General features: G+C 44.4%; 1 protein-coding gene across 1 annotated transcript in view; it reads left to right on the top strand.

Annotated features, from left to right (window-relative positions):
* The first annotated feature begins 7081 nt into the window (after positions 1–7081).
* Positions 7082–23154, top strand: part of MYO1C (myosin IC) — a 112414-nt gene continuing 96341 nt past the window's right edge. The window contains exon 1 of the mRNA XM_074974857.1: positions 7082–7215. The gene's annotated coding sequence lies outside the window, so the exon portion shown is untranslated. The remainder of the gene's footprint in view (positions 7216–23154) is intronic.

Below are 23154 nucleotides of genomic sequence, written 5' to 3'. Positions count from 1 at the left end.
TGTACACACAAGGAGATAGAATTAAGGTTGCATTGGCGATCTTAATTCTGGCATTTTCTTGCATTTGAGTGTTTGACTTCGCAAGTTAATGTTGTTCAAATTCAGTGGGTTTGTGGGGTTTTTGGGAATTATTGAGATCTAAAATAAAAGTAGCCAAAAAAACCCCAACCAAACAAAAAAACCCAACCACAATCCAAATTCCAGCATATACAACTGCAAACTTATCTTTTGCATAGGGCTGTAGCAGAGTTTGAACCTCTGGGCTCTTCAGATTCTCTGCATATACTGCTACCCCTTGTTCTAAGAGTAATCCTGTTAGCCCATAACAGTAGCAGTCAGTTATTCTCTCTCTGCACCAGTTGCTAGAAGGGGTACATTGCATGGTTTGCAAGTAAGTTATGTAATTAATTGCTAGACAACTGTGGGATGCTGGGGATCAGTATTCCTGGCTTCTCTTTTTGACTTTGAGTGGGATGGGTTAAATTGCTACAACGGGGGGAGGAGGGGACTGGGAGCAGTGGCTCCTGGATGCTAATTTGTTTGTTCATCTCTCATGCTCCAGAAATTAAACTTTAAAAAGGGCCAGATTCATATGTACACTGTTTCCCACTTTCCAGTGATGGAAATCAGATATAAAACCAGTTTAACTGGCTTGTTAGGCCATACAGAATGTACCAGTGATTTGACCTTGAGCCTTTATCTGCTATGATTGTGAAGAAAACCTACAACATGTGACTTGAGAGTAACTCACAGGTTTCGAAACTTTTTGCCAGCACAGCCCCATTTTAAAGAAGTATTTTCAGCTGGGACCTCAGACAGCATGGAAGATGCCATTTTGCTCTACAAAATGGCGTCATCCACACATCATGATTGTTACATAAAGCTTCTGCTCAAATGCAATTGTAAGATCTGTAACGTGTATCATTAAGTTCTGCAACCTTTTTGCAGACTTTGTAACTTCAGTTATTGTTAGCCTAGCCTTTTAAGTTTTATAACCTTTTCAGTTACACTTCTCTTCCTCCCCCACCCCTTTTGTATCCTCTCCCTCTTTGAATACCTGTGAAGTGGCTTTCCCCCTCCCCCTCCCTCTCCCTCCTGGAATGCTTGTGGGATGAATGGGCTGGTTGAACAGCTGGAAGATCAGAAGAGCTCCCAGGTAGACAAGATGTCTGGAACTCTAATTAGGCAGCAGTCACACACCCAATGCATGGACACTGGCCGAGGTGGAGTGTGACCAACCAGATGCGGCCAAGTCATCTCTAGTTGCAGGCCATGAGGAGCAGGTCCTTAAAAGGGGAAGGGGCCATGTGCTCAGGAGTGCACTCGCAAGCTTGTACCTCCCGTGAAGGCCCTTCGCCCGGACTGCCTGGCCAGGGGTTCACTGAGTTGCATTCCATCGTGTCTCGGGAAGACTTACCTTAATCACACCATCCATTGCTGCGCTGTGGGACACTTACCTTGAAGGATCCTGACATCTCCAGTGCTGTGCCTGTCTTGGAAGCATGAGTATGTGAGTGTGACCCCCTCCCCCCCCCCCAGCTCTCCCCCCAACAGTGGCATCATAATAAAACAATATAAGTGTAACCCTGGGTTGGTTTCTAGGGAAATTGAGGTAACAGTGATCTTGCATGCACCGTATGTACAATTCACTGCATGAATTATGCTATTTTTCTCAAAAAAATGATGTCCTCTGCACAGTGTGACCTCGTACGTATGGTGCATACAAGGTTGTGTTGTGCGAAGATCACCATTTTGTAAACTAAAATGGCGTCGTCCATGCATCATGTCATCCCATACACTCTACATGCAAGGTCACGCTGTCCAGAACAAAATGGCATCCTCCACACACTAGGGATTGCTGAGACCCATTCTGCTGAAATGGGGTTATGACCTACGGTTTGGAAACTGCTGGTGTAACTGATGCAGTGATGTCTGCCTTAGACGGCAGAGATTCTGAAGCAAAAGCTCTGAAAGGGGTAAATTGCACAATTAATTTCAATTAGGTGTTAATTTAAATGCCCAATGGGTGTAATTTAAATGCCAATACTAACTGTTTCACTGCTGATCAAATCATGGAGGAAAAGAGAGGAATAATATATAGTATGAAGATGTGCACAATCTACGAGTGACAGCTCGCTTGAGCAAAATGAGTGTGTGGTGCTTTGCAGTGATGTGGTGTAGCCGTGTTGGTCTCAGGTGATTAGAGACACAAGGTTGGTGTGGTAATATCTTATTGGAACAACTTCTGTTGGTGAAAGAAACACTTTCAACCTTACACAGACCTCTTCAGATCCTTGGAAGTTGCCATTGCTTATTTTTTCCCCTAATCAAGAAGGGCCCAAGCCCCAGTGCCAAGAAGGGCCCAAGCCCCAGTGCCTAAAAGGGCCCAGCAGGGCATCTAAGCTCCTTAGGGGGGCATTGTGCCCGAGGAACTCAGCAAAATGTACAATAGATTAGTGTTCAAAATACAGTTGTATGCGGCATCTCAAGTATGTGGAGCTTGGTTTGTGGATGGAACTTGAAGATTTCATTGCCTTCCCCTCCCCTAAGATTTATGTGCACTTCACGTCTGAGTGTGTATGTAACATGCTGGGGAGGTGAGTGAAGATCCCTATTGCTCCAAACAACTGATGGCCACCTAAATGTAAGGGGACGATTCCTCCCTTTGACTTCAGTGAAGTTACACTAAAGCTTGATTTGGCCCAGTGGCCTTACCATGAGTTTATCCTGCTGATGATTCATGCCCGGTAATGGGTCACTGGGGAGAAGAAGTAAAACTATCTTTTCCCTCGCCTTAGAAATTTTGTCTGTACACTTAAGAATGAGAGTACTCCCCAACAGAGGCTTTTCTAATAACTAAGCTTGTGTTGTTTATATTATAGTAGCGCCATCAGTCCCAATTCAGAGTGGGTCCCCATTGTGCTAGATGCTCTGTAAATGCAAAATGGGAAACTGGCCCTGTCCCAAAGAGTTTACAGTCTAATAGACAATACAAAGGGATGGAGGGAAAACCAGAGGTACAGAGAGGAGAAGTGACTCATCTGATATTACACTGTAGCTCAGTGTCAGATCTGGGAATAGAATCCAGGTGTGCTGACTCCCAGTCCTGTATGGTATCTGCTGAACCAGTGATGCTCCTTCACTGCTTGTCTTTTATGTATGCAGAATGAGTGAAGTGCCCAAGACTGGTATGAAAAATAGGCTGAGGATGGCTATGGAGGCTAGATTACGGTAGGTACAGCAACACCATCTACAGGCAGCCAGTTTGTGTAGCTCTGTGCAGTTCTGTCAGAAGAAAATTTAAAAATGACCCTTCTGCTCATTTTAAACAAACCAAGCAAAAGAAGCACGATCAACACCTTCCCTTTTATCCAGGCTTCTGTTCTCAAGGTTCTCATACATAAACTCTGTACAGTATGATCTTCACTGCAGGACAGATAAGAAATTTACTGGAAACTAGGGCTGTCAAGCGATTAAAAAATGTAATTGCGATTAATCGCACAGTTAATAATATAATACCATTCACTTAAATATTTTCTACATTTTCAAATAAATATATTTCAATTACAACACAATACAAAGTGTACAGTGCTCACTTTATATTATTTTTATTACAAATATTTGCACTGTAAAAAAGAAACAAAAGAAACAGTATTTTTTTAATTCACCTAATACAAGTATTGTAGTGCAATCTTTTTATCATGAAAGTTGAACTTACAAATGTAGAATTATGTACAAAAAAACCTGCACTCAAAAATGAAACATTGTAAAACTTTAGAGCCTACAGATCCATTCAGTCCTCCTCCTTGTTCAACCAATCGCTCAGACAAACAAGTTTGTTTACATTGGCAGGCAGAGGTGAAAGTAAGCCGGTCCGGTCTGGTAGGGCGTACCGGCAAGAGCTGGTATGCCATGCCGGACCGGACCGGCTTCCCCGGTGGTGATTTAAAGGCCCGGGGCTCCAGCTGCTGCGGGGAGCCCCTGGCCCTTTAAATCACCGTTGGAGCCAGGCTGCCGAAGTTCCGGCAGCCAGGCTCAGGCAGGGATTTAAAGGGTCCAGTGCACCTGCCACTGCAGGGAGCTCCGGGCCCTTTAAATCACCACGGGAGCCCTGCCACTGCTACCCCGAGCAGTGGCAGGGCTCCGGCGGTGATTTCAAGGGCCTGGGGCTCTGGCTGCTGCGGGGAGCCCCGGGCCCTTTAAAGCACCACCACAGCCCTGCTGCCGGAGCCCCGGGGTAGCGGCGGCAGGGCTCCTGCTGTGATTTAAAGGGCCCTGAGCTTCCAGCCACCTCTGCAGCTGGAGGTCCAGGGTGATTTAAAGGCCCTGGGGCTCCCAGCCACAGCCGGAGCCTGGGGGCCTTTAAATCTTGATTTAAAGGCCCCACCTCTCCCGTTTGAGGCTATGCCCCCACTCAGGACTCCGGCGTACCGGTAAGTCGTTAGGTTACTTTCACTCCTGTTTGCAGGAGATAATGCTGCCCGCTTCTTGTTTATAATATCTCTTGAAAATGAGAACAGGTGTTCACATGGCACAGCTGTAGGCGGCATTGCAAGATATTGATGTGCCAGATGCACTAAAGATTCATATGTCCCTTCGTGCTTCAGTCACCATTCCAGAGCACATGCGTCCATGCTGATAACAGGTTCTGCTTGATAACAGTCCAAAGCAGTGCAGACCAAAGAACGTTAATTTTCATCATCTGAGTCAGATGCCACCAGCAGAAGATTGATCTTTTTTGGTGGTTCGGGTTCTGTATTTCCGCATCGGAGTGTTGCTCTTTTAAGACTTCTGAAAGCATGCTCCACACCTCGTAACTCTCCGATTATGGAAGGCACTTCAGATTCTTAAACCTTGGGTTGAGTGATGTATAATGTATCTTCATATGATCTGGAGGATGGTGTGGATTGCACCCTCAGCAAGTTTGCAGATGACACTAAACTGGGAGGAGAGGTAGATACGCTGGAGGGTAGGGATAGGATACAGAGGGCCCTAGACAAATTAGAGGATTGGGCCAAAAGAAAGCTGATGAGGTTCAACAAGGACAAGTGCAGAGTCCTGCACTTAGGACGGAAGAATCCCATGCACCGCTACAGACTAGGGACCGAATGGCTAGGCAGCAGTTCTGCAGAAAAGGACCTAGGGGTTACAGCGGACGAGAAGCTGGATATGAGTCAACAGCGTGCCCTTGTTGCCAAGAAGGCCAGTGGCATTTTGGGATGTATAAGTAGGGGCATTGCCAGCAGATCGAGGGACGTGATCATTCCCCTCTATTCGACATTGGTGAGGCCTCATCTGGAGTACTGTGTCCAGTTTTGGGCCCCACACTACAAGAAGGATGTGGAAAAATTGGAAAGAGTCCAGCGGAGGGCAACAAAAATGATTAGGGGACTGAAACACATGACTTAGGAGGAGAGGCTGAGGGAACTGGGATTGTTTAGTCTGCGGAAGAGAAGAATGAGGGGGGATTTGATAGCTGCTTTCAACTACCTGAAAGGGGATTCCAGAGAGGATGGCTCTAGACTGTTCTCAGTGGTAGCAGATGACAGAATGAGGAGAAATGGTCTCAAGTTGCAGTGGGGGAGGTCTAGGTTGGATATTAGGAAAAACTTTTTCACTAGGAGGGTGGTGAAACACTGGAATGCGTTACCTAGGGAGGTGGTGGACTCTCCTTCCTTAGAAGTAGTTAAGGTCAGGCCTGGCTCGGATGATTTGATTGGGGATTGGTCCTGCTCTGGGCAGGGGGTTGGACTAGATGACCTCCTGAGGTCCCTTCCAACCCTTATATTCTATGATTCTATGTAGCTAATTTTAGAAATCTTACATTGGTACCTTCTTTGTGTTTTGTCACATCTGCAGTTAAAGTGTTCTTAAAATGAACAATGTGCTGGGTCATCATCTGAGACTGCTATAACAAAAAATATATGGCAGAATGCAGGTAAACACAGAGCAGGAAACGTACAATTCTCCCCTAAGGAGTTCAGTCACAAATTTAATTAATGCATTATTTTTTGAATGAACATCATCAGCATGGAAGCATGTCCTCTGGAATGGTGGTTGAAGCATGAAGGGGCATACAAATGTTTAGCATAACTGGCATGTAAGTACCTTGCAATACTGGCTACAAAAGTGCCATGCAAATGCTTCTCACTTTCAGGTGACGTACATAAGCGGGCAGAATTATCTCCCGTAAATGTAAACGATCTTGTTTTTTCAGCGCTTGTCTGAACAAGAAGTAGGACTGAGTGTACTTGTAGGCGCTAAAGTTTTACATTGTTTTGTTTTTGAGTGCAGTTCTGTAAAGAATAAAGAGATTGCACTATAGTCCTTGTATGAGGTGAACTGAAAAATACTCTACCATTTTTACTGTGTAAAATGTAGTCTAGTTTAGGATGAGGATGATTGGTTAGTGGAGGTTATTTTGATTAATTGAACTTAACTTTTTAGAAGTTCAACTGTTGTCCAGATTTGTATTTGGCATGTCCAGTGTAACATAAGCTCTTTCTTTGCCACTAAGGAGGCAAGAGCTAGAACTGGCAGGTTGGAGGGAAGGTAGGATATCTCAGTGGTTTGAGCATTGGCCTGCTAAATCCAGGATTGTGAGTTCAATCCTTGATCAGGCCATTTAATGGGGCAAAAATTGGGGATTGATCCTGCTTTGAGCAGGGGCTTGGACTAGATGACCTCCTGAGGTCCACGCCTGATACCCTATGGTCTGGAAGGGGATCCATCTCTTGGCAGGCTCTAGTCCGAGTAGGAAGGTGTGTGAGGCGGGATGGGTGGGTCTCAGACAGGCATTAATGCTGTTTCCTTACCACTCCTGACTTCTGCCATGCAACATTCCCCAGCGTGTTAAAACCCCAGCGACTCGGAGTGCTCGAAGGCGAGAATCCGCCGGCCTGGGCTCGACTCGGCGGGAAAGCGAAGCACCCCTGTGCTGCGCTAGCGGGGAGGTGGTTTGGGTCCACAGGGCCCCCCGCCGCCGTGAATTGCTGCTGCCCACGTTTCCGGGCTGGGAGCCGGGCAGCCCCTGAGGGCGGAGCGAGGGCAGCGGCTTCGCCGCGCGCTCTCCGCATGCTCCGAGCTCGGGCCTGCTCCGGAGCGAGAAGGGCGCAGGCTCGGACGGGGAGCTGGCCGTGACACGCTCTCGGGGAGACCCTCCGGCCCTGGCGGTCCAGGAGGCTGCTTCCCGCGCGGGGCGGGCCCGATCCACAGGTGAGACGGGGGGCGTTCTGCGCGCAGAGCCCCGTCGCCCGGCCTGGGGGGGGGACAGCGGCGCCTCTTACAGGCCCCAGCGCTGGTGATCCTGGGAGGCTCCAAGGTCCTCGGAAAGGCTGAATGGAAAGGAGGGACCTAGCGGCTAAGTTTCACTTTCTGCATTTTGAGGCGAGAGAATAAGCGGGGTTTACTGAGGAGTCAGCGGCGTTGTGTGTGTAACCCTTACCCCGAGCGAGTCCCTGTGTGTGCGTAACTTCACCCGCCGTCCCCCTGAAGAGGAGGGGAACATACTGTCTCTCTGCGTGTGAGAGCCTAATAGAGACTGCTGAGAGCCAGCCAGTATGTCCCATTCCATAGTTATACCGATACCTACTCACAAAATGTGTGTGTGTGTGTGTTCACCTGATTCTTCCCAGATATGTACAATGCGTATTTTGTGTCAAGATAATGTGTTCTTTTATTGAGTTTTGTGCTTTGAAATAGGTGCTCCTGGGTAATAGACATGAAAGCTGAGAGTGAACTTCTGTAGATGAAAGATATTGTTCCTTTGACCATTAAACGGTATGGAGCTAAATGCAAAGGGCAGAATTGCCAGTCTACCATTTCCTAAATTGAGAATGCTTTGGTTAATTTTTTAAAACTCCCCGTGTAGAATTTAAAAAATTAACCTCAGTAGAGATCATGGTATGTTCCTCAGATAATCAGCAAAAAATTTCACTCCAAAATGTTGCAAAATTTTTTTATTATTATTCCGTTTATATTGTAACACCCTAAATTGTTTTAATTAAAACAAAGTGAATACCCCAAAAAGACCTGTTCTTCAGGATGGTGGTGTGAGTCTTAGCAGGTCAATAAAATCATCTAGAGCAATGATTAAGAGAAGGGTGTGGCTGAGTCAGAAGAGAGAAGCTGATTATGCATTTGCTGTAACAAAGGTGGTAATGGCCTGTAATTTTAAGAGCTTTGGTTTATTCATTATCCTAAAGAGTGTCTGTCTGTCTATATCTATTTTAGATACTTATATGGCTCCCATTGTGTGCCTTGGTGACAAAATGCTCTTTTCTGCAAGGCTCTTAAACTATGTTGGAATAATAATACTTTACTCTTATTTAGCACTTTGCATACACAGATCTCAAAGCACTGTACAAAAGAGGGTTGGTATCATTAGCCCTATTTTATAGATGGGGAAACCGAGGCACATCTTGTCCAAGATTTACACAACAGGTTAGTGTCAGAGCTGAGAATAGGATCCGGGGTCCTGGCTCCCAGTTCAGTGCCTTGCTGCTGCGCCATGCTGCCCACTTCACAGTCATAATTAGGACTCTACCAAATTCAGGTCCAGTTTGGTCAATTACATGGTCATAGGATTTTAAAAATCATAAATTTAATGATTTCAGCTATTTAAATCTGAAATTTCACTGTGTTGTAATTGTAGGGGTCCTGACCCATAAAAGTGTTGGTGGGGGTGGAGGGAGGGTTGCAGTACTGCTACCCATACTTCTGCACTGCTGCCTTCAGAGCTGGGTAGCTGGAGAGCAGCTGCTGCTGTCTGGGAGCCCAGCTCTGAAGGCAAAGCCGCCGCCAGCAGCAGCGCAGAAGGATGGCATGGTACGGTATTGCACCCTTACTTCTGTGCTGCTGCTGGCAGGGCGCTGCCTTCAGAACGGGGCGCCTGGCTAACAGCCACCGCTCTCTGGCCGCTGAGCTCTGAAGGCAATGCAGAAGTAAGGGTAGCAATACTGCAACCCTCCTAAAATAACCTTGTGACCCCCTGGGACCCCCAATTTGAGAAACACTGATCTCCCCCGTGAAATCTGTGTCGTATAGGGCAGGGGTAGTCAATAGGCGGACCATGGACTAAATCCAGACTACTTGATGCCTTTGAATGGACCCCAAAATCTTTTGATGTACTTATAATAATTATTATTTATTATATTTTTTTATTATTTTCTCTGGAGTCTGGACCTTGAGTATACTTTGACCAAGAAATGTGGACCTTTTCAAAAAATAATTGACTATCCCTGGTATAGGCTAAAAGCGCACAAAAGACCAGATTTCTCGGGAGAGACCAGATTTCATGGTCCATGATGCATTTTTCATGGCCGTGAATTTGTTAGGGCCCTAGTCGTAATCCCTCATAAGTGGATATGATTATTTGTAAATAACAGTAATTTAAGGAAAGTATCTGCAGAAAGGGTGCATCTTGTTTTAATGATTTTAATCTTCTCTCCAGTAATGTGACTGCAGTTACTTTGTATTTTTATGACAGGTTTCAGAGTAACAGCCGTGTTAGTCTGTATTCGCAAAAAGAAACGGAGTACTTGTGGCACCTTAGAGACTAACCAATTTATTTGAGCATAAGCTTTCGTGAGCTACAGCTCACTTCATCGGATGCATACTGTGGAAAGTGTAGAAGATCTTTTTATATACACACAAAGCATGAAAAAATACCTCCTCCCACCCCACTCTCCTGCTGGTAATAGCTTATCTAAAGTGATCACCCCTCACAGTATGCATCCGATGAAGTGAGCTGTAGCTCTGAAAGCTCATGCTCAAATAAATTGGTTAGTCTCTAAGGTACCACAAGTACTCCTTTTCTTTTTGCGAATACAGACTAACACGGCTGTTACTCTGAAACCTTTTCTTTTTGTATTTTTATGAGTTTGCAAAAAGAAAATGAGTCTGGGAACTGGTATGGACAGCGCTGTGATATTGTAGTTAATAAGGCTTTGGTTGGGGGTGGGCAACTCCCTCCATCACTACAGATAGATGACAAATGTTTTTAGTTTTTAGTGTCTTTGGACTGACTCAGTAAAGTTCTCTGATTGCTGGGGCAATCAGTGTGTCTAGAGGTAAGCATAGCATCAGAGCAATCTGGAGAGAGTGGATTGTTCTCACATCTAGTGTTTGGCTATTTTTTTCCCCCCCTCACTGTTAGATACTTGGGTACAGCCCTATGTTTTTGTGATAGCCTTACTCTGCACGGGCGATGTCTGCACTACCACTTATGTCTGCAAAACTTATGTCACTCAGTGGTGTAAATATTTCACCGCCCGAGTGACATGAATTACGCCAGCGTAAGCACTAGTGGAGATGGGAAACAGAGGTGAAGTCTGGGTCACCCAGTAGGTCCATAACAGAGCCAGGGATAGAACCCAAGTCTTGAGTTCCAGTCCATTCATGGTTTCTCAACCTGGGAGTTGTGAACTGGTCCAGCTATATCCCTGCTCTTTTATGGCTAGATGGGAGGGTCTGAATTTTTTTTTTTCCCTGTTGTAATGGGTCACAGCATGGAAAATCTTGAAAATCTAGTGCACCTTGCCTCCCCATTTGGAAGAATGAGAAGATGATTGGCACTTTTCAAAACAGCCAGTGTCTCCTTTAGGTTAGCCTGACGTTTGGGATAGAAATTCCAGTATGTCACTGAAGAGAAAGAGGTAGAGGCACTTGCTTTAATATCTCCCTCAGTAGGTGACAGCAAAACTTACTATCTTGAGGAACCTTTCCATACTGGTGTGAGCGCTGAGATTGGCATTCTGAGATCCCGTCTTCATGTGGCAGACAATCACAGTTTAAAACCATATTTATATACAGCTGAAATGTAGTTGCAGTGAAACCAGTGTATAACATGGCTTCACTCACTCAAATCACCTAAAGAACAGCTCTCTGTAAACTTATCTCGCTTACCAACAGAAGTTGGTCCAGTTAAAGATATTACCTCACCTACCTTGTGCCTTACTAAAATTATGTTAATCTCATGTTTGGAAACCTGTGTTTGAGATTACGCAGAATTACTATTTGTGTACAGTAATTTGGGACTGGACGTTCTTCACAATGTAATGTATCTGCATTCTATAACAAACAGGACATGTAGACTGAAGTCAAGCAAAGTGTCTTTCTCCAGATTTCTTGCTTTTTCCCCTGTCTGGTTAGTTGTCTTTTCTTTAAGCCCTGTCCACGCTATGGTTTTTAACTTTTTGTAACCGGTTAGTGACATGATAGGCTCTAAACATGATTTGTGTGCAATCACAAACATAGTTAGTACGGTGATAGTAACCATGGCAGCTAACCTTGTCTCACCCTTTCCAGTGGTCTAGGTTTGTATGTAGTTGTCTTTGGGTAACAAAGCATAACACTCTTATGTTATGGAGTGTTGGGACCACCCTCATTGTGCCTCAGTAACGGGATTGATTGCTCCTCCTGGCTCTGTCTGCTGTAGGACATTCCGGAATGCATTGGCTATGTCCTCTGGGCACTCTTTCCTTTGTTGAGGCAGTGTGGGATAGCTGCCCAAATTTTCCAGAATGTAGACACAGACATGCTGAGACAGCAAAGTTAGGTGTTAATATGAAAACACTGACAAAGTTTGTGTTATGACAGAAGCTACTGGTGGACAGAACTCCAGCAGTCTTTGTTGTAATTGTGTCACGTATATCATGTCCAGGTGGCAAAAAAAAGCCTCTCTATTCTTCCAAGGCTGCCGTCCATTGTTTCAGGGGCATTAGTTACCTTGGTCACTCAGGTCAGTAACTCTTTCTCTATTGCAGTTTACACAGTCCAATAGTCTTCCCCATACCAAAATCATCTGCCAGAGAGGGCTGGTCTCTAGAGTGCTAGGGAACACTTTCGCCAAGGACGGCTGTCATAGGTAGCTTTTCTTCTGTGAGACAGTTGCTCATTTCACACACCCATTCATAAAGTGCACTTGGCAATTGCCAAGTGTCCCAGCCGGTCACTCTCAGTTTGGATTTCACAACACTGGCCCATCAGCAGACAGAGCTCAGTCTGGCTCATTTTCTGCCCTCCCTGTAGTTCAATTCAGCAATGTATGAACACAAACTGTAGTACTTGCCTCTGCCTTCTTGTCAGGTGGCACCTTGGGATGCAGCTGGGGTGCTGCTTTCTGCCCTGTTTGGCTTCTAGGCACTAAAATCAAGGAGGTGGAAAAAGCAGCAGCTCGCGATGACTGGAAAACCTACATGATACCAGATAGACACTGTGACTTCTGTGACAAAGGATTAGGGGTTTTGCCTAAGAAATCCCCTAATCTTAGGCAGAAACTGGAAGTTGTCTGGAAAAAAACCTGAATATTTTTTGGCATAGGTGCTCGATCCCCCCATGCCCCTGTCCCTGCCCCTGCACTGCCCTCATCCCACCCCCATTCCACCCCTTCCCCAAGTCCCTGCCTCTGCCCTGCCTCTTCTCCACCTCCTCCCCTGAGCTCTTCCCCTCCCTCCTGGAAAGTCCTAAGTGCCGCCAAATGGGGAGGCGGGGGAGCTTGGCTGCTGGTGGGTGTGGAGCACCTGCTAATTTTTCCCTGTGGGTGCTCCAGCCCCAGAGCACTCACAGAGTTGGCGCATGGGCAGCTGGTTTTTGGCATGGGCAGTTGGTGCGGAGGCACTGCAAAAGATTTTCCTAGGAAGACAGACAGAATGCTAGGAGTGAACACACAAACACAATTATGTTTGGGTTTCAGAGTAGCAGCCATGTTAGTCTGTATTCGCAAAAAGAAAAGGAGTACTTGTGGCAATTTATTTGGCAATTATGATGGCAGACAACCTGCTGTTTGGATGCATGCTAAATATTGTAAATTGTAGGTGTTTAAAGAGACCATGCCTCTCACTGGTTATAAAATGATTATTTTAGCCATAGTACTTGACACGGCTGTTACTCTGAAACCTGTCATAGAATCATAGAATATCAGGGTTGGAAGGGACCCCAGAAGGTCATCTAGTCCAACCCCCTGCTCAAAGCAGGACCAATCCCCAGTTAAATCATCCCAGCCAGGGCTTTGTCAAGCCTGACCTTAAAAACCTCTAAGGAAGGAGATTCTACCACCTCCCTAGGTAACGCATTCCAGTGTTTCACCACCCTCTTAGTGAAAAAGTTTTTCCTAATATCCAATCTAAACCTCCCCCATTGCAACTTGAGACCATTACTCCTCATTCTGTCATCTGCTACCATTGAGAACAGTCTAGAGCCATCCTCTTTGGAACCCCCTTTCAGGTAGTTGAAAGCAGCTATCAAATCCCCCCTCATTCTTCTCTTCTGCAGACTAAACAATCCCAGCTCCCTCAGCCTTTCTTCATAAGTCATGTGCTCTAGACCCCTAATCATTTTTGTTGCCCTTCGCTGGACTCTCTCCAATTTATCCACATCCTTCTTGTAGTGGGGGGCCCAAAACTGGACACAGTACTCCAGATGAGGCCTCACCAGTGTCGAATAGAGGGGAACGATCACATCCCTCGATCTGCTCGCTATGCCCCTACTTATACATCCCAAAATGCCATTGGCCTTCTTGGCAACAAGGGCACACTGTTGACTCATATCCAGCTTCTCGTCCACTGTCACCCCTAGGTCCTTTTCCGCAGAACTGCTGCCTAGCCATTCGGTCCCTAGTCTGTAGCGGTGCATTGGATTCTTCCATCCTAAGTGCAGGACCCTGCACTTATCCTTATTGAACCTCATCAGATTTCTTTTGGCCCAATCCTCCAATTTGTCTAGGTCCTTCTGTATCCTATCCCTCCCCTCCAGCGTATCTACCACTCCTCCCAGTTTAGTATCATCTGCAAATTTGCTGAGAGTGCAATCCACACCATCCTCCAGATCATTTATGAAGATATTGAACAAAACCGGCCCCAGGACCGACCCCTGGGGCACTCCACTTGACACCGGCTGCCAACTAGACATGGAGCCATTGATCACTACCCGTTGAGCCCGACAATCTAGCCAGCTTTCTACCCACCTTATAGTGCATTCATCTAGCCCATACTTCCTTAACTTGCTGACAAGAATACTGTGGGAGACCGTGTCAAAAGCTTTGCTAAAGTCAAGAAACAATACATCCACTGCTTTCCCTTCATCCACAGAACCAGTAATCTCATCATAAAAGGCGATTAGATTAGTCAGGCATGACCTTCCCTTGGTGAATCCATGCTGACTGTTCCTGATCACTTTCCTCTCATGTAAGTGCTTCAGGATTGATTCTTTGAGGACCTGCTCCATGATTTTTCCAGGGACTGAGGTGAGGCTGACTGGCCTGTAGTTCCCAGGATCCTCCTTCTTCCCTTTTTTAAAGATTGGCACTACATTAGCCTTTTTCCAGTCATCCGGGACTTCCCCCGTTCGCCACGAGTTTTCAAAGACAATGGCCAAGGGCTCTGCAATCACAGCCGCCAATTCCTTCAGCACTCTCGGATGCAACTCGTCCGGCCCCATGGACTTGTGCACGTCCAGCTTTTCTAAATAGTCCCTAACCACCTCTATCTCCACAGAGGGCTGGCCATCTCTTCCCCATTCTGTGATGCCCAGCGCAGCAGTCTGGGAGCTGACCTTGTTAGTGAAAACAGAGGCAAAAAAAGCATTGAGTACATTAGCTTTTTCCACATCCTCTGTCACTAGGTTGCCTCCCTCATTCAGTAAGGGGCCCACACTTTCCTTGGCTTTTTTCATTTAGCCATAGTGTGGATGAAATCTTTCTGTCACCAGTTTAGCAAAGATATTTGAGTGTCTTCATTTAGCAACAGTATTCTTTCATCTAGCCCAAGGTTTGACCTTCATTAAGGGCAACACTGGGTATAGATCTGTTGTTTTATGATAATGTGTGTTTGTAACAGCTGAACAGCCTTTGGAGAGATGTTTAGAGTTCAGGAAGGCTTTTTTTCCCACAAATATTGAGTTGCTGTGACTTTTTTATGGAGCTATCACACTTTGCACCAGCTGAAGATCTGCCCCGAAGTGTATTTGGTCATTTAGGTAAAAAGAGTGAAGTTATCTAAACAAACATAACAGAGCTTGAAAGCAGCAAGTGTCCCAAGGCTTTACCTGACTTTAAAATTCAATTGTGTTCTTTATTTCCATTAACTGAGGGTATGTCTGTACTACCCGCTGCATCGGCGGGCAGCAATCGATCTGGCGGGGGTCGATTTATCACGTCTAGTCTAGACCCGATAAATTGACCCCCGAGCGATCTGTGACTCCGGTACTCCACCAGGGCGAGAGGCGCAGGCGGAGTCGACAGGGGAGCGTCAGCAGTCGACTCACTACAGTGAAGAAACTGTAGTGAGTAGATTTAAGTATGTTGACTTCAGCTACGTTATTCACATAGCTGAAGTTAAGTAACTTAGATCAATTCTCTCTTTCTCTCCCCCACCCCCTGCGCCCCCCAAGTGTAGACCAGGCCTAAGAATTTAACGGTTGTCTTTGGAGTTTTCATGATCACTTTCTCTTTAACTTAAACGGGACATTTCTGTCAAAGAAGGAAGTGTATGTACCGACACATTTCAACACCAGAGCGCCTGACAGGAGTAGAGGACAGAAAAGTATGAAAATTCAGGTGTTTGACCTATACTAGTCATTGTCATTCAAAGTTTAAAAATTCAGATAAATCAGTTTCCTATAGCATATAATAGTGAGACCCTGGTCTGTTTAATCTCCTAAGAAGTTAAATTCCATTGAAACAGAATAGCTGCAAACCACAGAAATAGGGGAAAATTCTCTTCCATTTTGAAATATTTCTCTGTGTAGTGCAATGAGTTGGGTTTTTTTTAAACTTGCTAATAGTTACTAATAAATCTTATATTGTACATTCTGCACTGAGTCAGTGTTTACTCAGGGAAATAACTTTCAACAGCCAGATGTGTGTGTTAATTTTCATAACTAAAATGTGCAATTTCACAAATTACAGAGCACCATTCTTTAATCAACTTTCTGTTTAAAACAGTAACTGATATATATTTAAAACACTAAACAGTGGGACATTACAAGCTATGTTTCTGCAGCTGAAGTTTTCTAGTTGTAGCAATTGTTGCTGTGACCAACAATGCAGTTTTAAAAAATAAGATTATTGTACAGTCCGAGATATTAAAGGTTATTTGAGAATTTCCATAGAATCCTTTAAATTAGAGACAGAAAAACCTTGTTCTGTCTGCTATCTCCAGTCTTCAATAGCAGGTTGTCTTCTGTTCCAAGGACCTTGCAAACAGTTCAGAATTGCTGCTTCTGTGTACTGGGAGGGGAAGAAATGCCTACAGGTCCGTCTGCCAGAAGTTATGTCTCTCTCTTAGAACTTGGATGGCAATGCAGACCACTCTTTTATTTTGTTTTCTACAAGGAATGAAGGTTAACAGGGAGTGGTTTATTCTTTTTTCTGCTTAACTGTTTCTTTCTTTGTCATTCTGTGTTAGCAGAATATTTTCTCTTTAGAGACCACGTGTGGTTCACCCTTGCACCCACTGTGTTTATCAAGGTCAATAATAATAATCAGCATGTATACAACAGATACTTTTCAATGCACTATACAAATGTTGCCCAGTGAATTCAATCCCTGTGAGAGAGGAGATTCAGAATAATAGGGCAACTGAAAAAGTTTAGAAATCTGTAATGGAAGGTCACCTTTATAATCTGTCTCACCTTGAATTTAAACATTAAGTCATGCTCAAAGTGCAGATGACATTGATGAATCTGATATACCCGATGTGGAAGAAAATGTATGCTGATAGAAAGCCAGCCTGTTAGCTACTTATATAGCATTATGGCCCCAATTCATCAAAGCACTTAACACACGTTTAAATCTCATTGAAGCCAGTGGGACTAAAGCAGGTGCATAAGGTTAAGCAAGTGCTTTGCTGAATTAGGCATGCTGAAGAACTGTAATGGTAATGGGAGAATGTAACAGGGTCTGTGGAACAGTGTAATTCCTCCAGTTTGTCCCAGGTCTTTCACATGTTGCATTAAATTCAACAGCTACAAATTACTCCTCCTTTACTTTTTACTTTCTTCTTATGTATTATGTCCAATAATCTATTTCCTATCAAAACTTCCTTTAGACCGTGCCTAAGTTGGGTGTTGCCATGTACTCATAATGTAAAGAAGAACTTACAAGTGCCTTATAATAAGACAAGTCAGGGTGAATGTAAATACCTAACTTCCAACATATCCTTTTATTTATGTATGAATTATGACTCTACTTCTTTCTAGAACTGTTCGAGAGTTTTTTCCTGCTTTAAAAGAAAGTACAAATGGGTGGAGCCTGACAATATAACCCGGTGGGAATGATGTTGAGGATTTTAATTCTAACCCTGCTGACTTCAGTTCAGGCTGGTAAACTCATGGGTAGGGCTGGAAACAGCACCACACAGAGCCCTTGACAACAGCAACAACATCTGCTTTTGATTAAACAGGTGTAATGGTATTTCAGATCACCCCTAATCTTAATTAAAGCTAAATTCTATGCTGAAAATTGCCTGTGTAGGAAAAGCTTGATCTTGCTCCAAAAAGAGATCTTGGCGGCATTGTGAATAGTTCTCTGAGAACATCTGCTCAATGTGCAGCACCTATCAAAAAAGCTTAGCAGACTGTTAAGCTCCATTAGAAAAGGGATAGATAATAAAACAGAAAATATTCCAGTGCTGCTCTATAAATCTATGGAACGCCCGCACCTTCAATGCTATGAACGGTTCTGGTCACTCCATCTTAAAAAAAAAAAAAAAAAAAAAAATTAGAATTGGAAAAGGTGAAGAAAAGGGCAACGAAAATGATAAAGGGGATGGAACAGTTTCCATACGAAGAGAAATTAAGGAGAGTGGGACTGTTCGGCTTAGAAAAGAGATGACTAAGGGGGGAGATGATGGAGGTCTCTAAAAACATTGTGTGGAGAAAGCGAATAGGGAAGTGTTATTTACCTCTCTACATGACACAAGAACTAGGGGTCACCTGATGAAATTAGCAGGCAGCAGGTTTAAAACAAACAAAAGGAAGTATTTCTTCACACATTGCATAGTCAATCTCTTGAACTCATTGCTATGGGATGTTGTGAAGACCAAAAGTATAACTGGGTTAAAAAAAAAGAGTTAGATAAGTTCCTGGAGGATAGGTTCATCCATCAGTGGCTATTAGCCAAGATGGAGAGGGATGCAACCCCATGATCCAGGTGTCCCTAAACTTCTGACTGCCAGAAGCTGGGACTGGATGACAGGGGATGGATCAATCAAAATTGCCCTGTTGTTTTCATTTCCTCTGAAGTGTGTCACACTGGCCACTGTCTGAAACAGGATTCTGGGCTAGATAGATCGTTGGTCTGACCCAGGATGGCAATTCTTATGCTCAACTGATTTGCTCCTTGTATATGTTCAATTAGATTTGCTTGCTTTAGTAACAAAACAGGGCTTGTCACTTAGTATTTCTGTTAGCTGAGTTAGCTCTGCAGTGCTGTGGGAGTGTGAACAGGATTCTTTTACAGCTTGCACGTAATCAGCAGAACTATTAATTCATTTATAATTTCAGGGCCAGATTCTGTCCTCATTTACACATGAAAGGATATGTCAGAATACGTGAATGTACCCGTAGGCCTCAGCTGTGTCGTGGTTTTGCCTTCTAGTTTCAGCTGTTTATAGGTCTGGTTTGTAAAGTCAATTAAGGAAAATATTTCCTTAGGTTACTTGAAATCTTTGTCTGTATAGATGAGGACTGGTGCAGTCTGTGCCATTTAGGTGTCATCTGCCTTAATAATTTTCTTAAAGGTCACTGACAGGATGATCTATAAGCTTGCTGTTGTAGTAACAGTGGAGAGACTGCCACCTATGCCTCTTATGCAGGGAGTGGATAAAATTAGGAGCAAATAGGAATAATGGATCCAGAATGGGAGAGGGCAGGTTTGGCACCTTTTTGAGGCTTTTCTCAGGTTCAAGTGAATCCTGGAGTCCCTAGAAAGTGTAAAATCATTGAGATGAGAGACGCAGGGACCATATCATTGCTGGCTGTGATGATGATATGAATGGCCAGCTGAGCAGTGCAAGTTAATGTGTAGATTGGTGATGTTTTCAAGCCAGCTGTTTAATTGGGAGGTATTTCTGTAGTCCCGTAGCACAGATGCTTCCTACATCAATGGAAGAGGTTTATACATCAAAGGAGTTAATCTACCTTTCTCAGAGGAGATGGCTGGGTCACTGAAGGATTCTTCTGTTGACCTAGCTATGTCTGCTACCGGGGGTTAGATCAATTTACAAGTGATGCTCGGGGGCAAAAATTTTCACATCCGTGAGCAACATAGCTAGGTTGATTTTTAAGTTTTGAGTGTGGATAAGGCCTGAGTTTGGGAGTAGTGTCCTGATATGAGGAGGGCAATGAAGGAAGCGAGAACAAATTGGAGAGAGCAGTTGCAGTTACCAGAGAGTGTGTGTGCTGCAGAATGGAAGCATAGTGGCCTGCCCTGTTTTCTTCCCTACTTGGAAATTAACAGAGCAAAGATAAGAGGATAATGGATCTCTCTCACTTAAATTAAACCAGACCACCTGCCAAGTGTCAGTGTATGCTTATGGTATTCTATGTCCAACTGGATTATGTGAGAGGCTCCTTCCAAATCTCAGTTATTGACCATGTTTACCTGGCAGTTAGTGCTATTTAACCTTTTTCAGCTCAGAGTGAGCCGCACTGAGGATTTTTCTGCTTGGTACAATGTGGGACAAAGAATGTGTGGTATGTTCAAGCTAAAGCCATGAGAATTCAGAAGATGCTTTTGTGTGCCTGCTTCCCCCCTCCCCCCCGAGGCTTCAGCTAAGTTGGCTTTTTGTCATCAAGTGAATTTTTGCCTGAAATGCTAATTGTCTGCCATCTGAGATAAGCAGCGTCTCTAAAAATATCTCATTGGTGTAGATGAAGGAGGGGCACTGCTATTTAGGGCATATCAGTGGAAAGGAATATTTATACAATCTGGACATTACTTTGAGAAGATCAGTTCTGCTTGTTGTAAATACCAGGAGGGATGAGCTGGAGTGCGGATGAGAAGCATAGACGGGAAAGTAACTCAAATACTTCCTGGATGGATTATATTTTCTAAGGGTTTGTCTACACTGGCAACGTTAAAGTGATGCCATGGCAGCACTTTAACGTGGCTTGTGTAGTCACAGCACAGCGCTGATCAGGAGGTGCAGGGAGGGAGCAGGGCTGGGGGGGAGCTGATAGGGGGCTCCTGACTTATTATTGTGGCTCTTTGGCAACGTACATTGGTAAATTCTGGCTCCTTCCTCAGGCTTAGGTTGGCCACCCCTGGATTAGACAGTTGGCAACCCTAGTAGTAGGGGTAAGACAACTAGAGAGCCTGGGGTCGCATGGGTGGACACAAATGATCACTGAGCTTGGCCATCTGTTTGGAAAGCAAGTGCTGATTAGCTATTTTCTAGACTTTGACTGTATTGTTTAAGATTTGCAAGATTTAGGTTTTGTTTATTCCATCGCATAAAATAAAGCCTCCAAGTGACTACTTCTACACAGAGCCCAAGCTCAATTTGCTGAAGTGTTTGACTCTGCAGCCCCCCCACCTATGTAGAAGGCACTGAGTCTGTTTTTTTTATCTGCTTTCGAAGGTTACTGCCAATACAGTAGTCAATAGGTTTTCTGGATTAAACTGTACAGAAGGGATTAAGTTTGTACGTGGCTCATCTTGTGAGCCATTTTCTATCCCAATAATTCCCCAGAATGAGGAATTTGTAAGACCATCAGACAACTGTGCTCTCCTTGAATTGCCTGTTACATATAAAAGGAATCCTGGGAATGTGGAGGACTCCCCCGTCTGATTTTTCATCCATGTGTGCTCTTTCTTCCCTTCCCCCTCCAATATATATTGTTGGAGGGGAACCAGAGATGGCTGGGATAAAGTCAAACAGGAGGAATTTCTGAACACACAGAAAACGCCCATCAGCTTACTGTGCTTTGCCACTCCTCCCCTGTTGTGGAAAGTATGATTAAAGTCAGCCCTCCACCCCTGAGTGCATGAACCATGCACACACACATATGCTGATGCCAGATTCCCTTCATTCCATGCTGCTGACTTCAAGAAAGGCTTGCTGTGACAAGCTGGAAATGGGGGCTGTCGGCTCCATCTGTAACCTAAAGGCTACATCTGTGCTAGACCTTTACCCTAAAATTTCCCACCCATGCTGTTCTACTGGTAGGAGTTCTAGTGCAGATAAGGCGCTGGTATGTTAGCCACCATTTTGTGTAACCCTTTCAGAACTGTCTAGATAATATGGTAGTAAAAATGTCTGGTATGTTAGCCACCATTTTGTGTAACCCTTTCAGAACTGTCTAGATAATATGGTAGTAAAAATGTCAGTAGCCACTGCCACCATATGTATATAAGTGCTTCTGCTACTCTTCCTGTCAATCAGGCCCCTAGTTGGGGGGGAGGGTCACTTCTGACTCTCTTGCCCCAGCATCCAGGTGGTGCCCAAATCTTGCTGCTGCTTCCTTCACAAAAAGCTTACAATCTGTGTTTCTTTTCTTTTTCTTTTCTTTCTTTTTTTGGGTCTAGGCCTCCTCATCTCCCACCTTGATTAACTCCCTGACACCCACATTGTTTCTCTCCCATCCATATAAAGTGCAGCTGCTGAGATCCTCTTTCTTGCCTGTCACACGGGAACTCTGAACTCTTCCCTCGCCACCCACCCTTTGAATCCTTCCACTGTCCATTTCAAGACATCAAGTACAAGCTTCTTTTCCTTCCCTTCAAGGCCTTTCACATCTCTGCCCCTCCCTGCGTGTTCACTCTTGTCTCTTATCACATAACCTCTCCTATTTCCCCCGCTCTGCAAATGATACAAGCTTCATCATGTTAGCTTGTCATACAAATGTCTCTGCACCTTCTTTTAGGCAGCCCATTATGCACAGTACTATCTTTTAGCTTCTCCTCCAGTCCCATTTCTGCCAATTAATGATGCTCTGAGGGGTAATGGCGAACAACTGGTATTTTGTTTATAGTTATTGGAAGAGGAATTGCACAATGTTGTTTATTTATCTAAAAATTGTGTATGTTTAATGGTAACTTTATTCTTCCCATCCCATCCTTTGCAGTAGCTTTTTTTTCCCCCTTGGATTGTAAGCTATTTGAGAAAGGGAACGTGTTTCCATAAGTGTCTGGATAGCACCCGGCATAGTGGGGTCCTGATCCTATTTGAGGCCTCTGACTCGTACTGTACTATAAATATTTGATATTAAATAGATGAGGTATATTTTCACGTGTGTAACACAGTTGTTGCATTTTAACACATTAGCCTGTTTGCCATCATAAATTTAATGAAAAACTATAAATCGTTCATCCAGACATAAGAAACTGTAACAAGCAGAGACTGACTGAGTGTACCTGTGAACTTTCTCCCCCCGAAGCAGTATCTCTTGTATTGAGCTTCCTCTCAACAATGCCTTGCCAGTACTATGTTAGGATGGCAGAGGATGTCTACATGAATACATATACTCTTCTGTAGAACCATAGGAAAACCTACCAGTATCAAGTATCTACAAAGTACTTTACAAATATGTAAGTCTCACAATAGCCCTGTAGTAAGTAAGCAATATTATCCCCATTTTAAGAGAGGGATAGATGCACAGAGGTTAAGTGATTTAATCCAAGATATCACAGCAAGTCAGTAGCAGAGTAGGGAGTAGAACCCAGTAGTCCTAACTTAGTCCTCTGTTCTGATCACTAGACTGTACTACCATAGAATCATAGAAGATTAGGGTTGGAAGAGACCTCAGGAGGTCATCTAGTCCAATCACCTGCTCAAAGCAGGACCAACACCAACTAAATCATCCCAGCCAGGACTTTGTCAAGCTGGGCCTTAAAAACCTCAAAGGATGGAGATTCCACCACCACCTCCCTAGGTAACCCATTCCAGTGCTTCACCACCCTCCTAGTGAAATAGTGTTTCCTAATAGCCGACCTAGACCTCCCCCACTGCAACTTGAGACCATTGCTCCTTGTCCTGTCATCTGCCACCACTGAGAACAGCTGAGCTCCATCCTCTTTGGAACCCCCCTTCAGGTAGTTGAAGGCTGCTATCAAATCCCCCCGCACGCTCTTCTGCAGACTAAATAAGCCCAGTTCCCTCAGCCTTCCCTCATGATATTGTGTACAAGAAAAAATATACTTCCCTTTCCCCCTGC

The sequence above is a fragment of the Natator depressus genome, chromosome 17 (assembly GCF_965152275.1).
Source record: "Natator depressus isolate rNatDep1 chromosome 17, rNatDep2.hap1, whole genome shotgun sequence".
In the NCBI taxonomy this organism is placed as follows: domain Eukaryota; kingdom Metazoa; phylum Chordata; order Testudines; family Cheloniidae; genus Natator; species Natator depressus.
The sequence above is the reverse complement of the archived record's forward strand: the minus strand, read 5'-3'. Positions and strand labels throughout refer to the sequence as shown.